Source organism: Arachis duranensis, chromosome 8 (assembly GCF_000817695.3).
Source record: "Arachis duranensis cultivar V14167 chromosome 8, aradu.V14167.gnm2.J7QH, whole genome shotgun sequence".
In the NCBI taxonomy this organism is placed as follows: domain Eukaryota; kingdom Viridiplantae; phylum Streptophyta; class Magnoliopsida; order Fabales; family Fabaceae; genus Arachis; species Arachis duranensis.
This window is the reverse complement of record NC_029779.3, coordinates 12990842-12991862: the sequence shown is the minus strand read 5'-3', so window position 1 is coordinate 12991862 and position 1021 is coordinate 12990842.

The following is a 1021-nucleotide window of genomic DNA, read 5'->3' as shown; positions in this document are numbered from 1 at the left end:
TGTGGGGGGTCCGACTTGTTTCTCGGTTTCCTCGCTCTTTGTTTGTATTTTTGGCGCCTTATGACCGATTTCTTTATGTAGGTCCCCCTCAAAAGTTATTTTTATGATCCCATTTTCTGGGCCTTTACTCGGTCTTTTTCAGGGATTATGTTGATAACTTTTTAGTGGTAGGAGTCCGATTTGGTTATGTTGGTCTCCTTTAAGTTATTTTTTGTAGTTCTCTTTTTTGGATCTTTGTCAGATCTCTTTCAGGGACTACTTGTATAACTTTTTTAATGGTAGGAGTCCGACTTGGTTATGTCGGTCTCCTTTAAGTTATTTTTCGTAGTCCTCTTTTTTGGATCTTTGTCAGATCTCTTTCAGGGACTACTTGTATAACTTTTTTAATGGTAGGAGTCCGATTTGGTTATGTCGGTCTCCTTTAAGTTATTTTTTGTGGTCCTCTTTTTGTAGAGTTAGCCAATAGAATCCCGCCCGGAGTACCTTTTTGGTGAGAGCCCGCACTCCGAGATGATTACCACAAATGCCGCTGTGTACTTCCTCCAAGACTTCCTTTGTGTTGGAAGTTGGTACGCATTTTAGTAAAGGTGTTGATATCCCTTTTTTGTACAGCGTGTTGTTTATGATAGTGTAATACTGTGCCTCCCTTTTCAGCCTCTTTGCCTCCTTTTCATTTGTAGGGAGTTCTTCTGTTTTAAGGTAGTTTATTATGGGGGTCATCCATCCTTGATCCCGACCTATTATGGCTAGGATTCTTTCTTCTTCTGCTATTGACGGGTTCTGTAATACCTCCTGAATGAGGCTTCTGTTGTTGCCCCCTGGTTTGGTGCTGGCTAATTTTAAAAGGGCGTCAGCTCGGACATTTTGCTCACGAGGTATGTGGTGGATCCTATATTCCCCGAGTTGTCCGAGCTGTTCTTTGGTTTTATCCAAATATTTTTTCATGGTCGGACCTTTAGCTTGGTAGCTTCCTGTTATTTGTGAGGTGATGACTTGTGAGTCACTGTAAATGTTGAGTTTC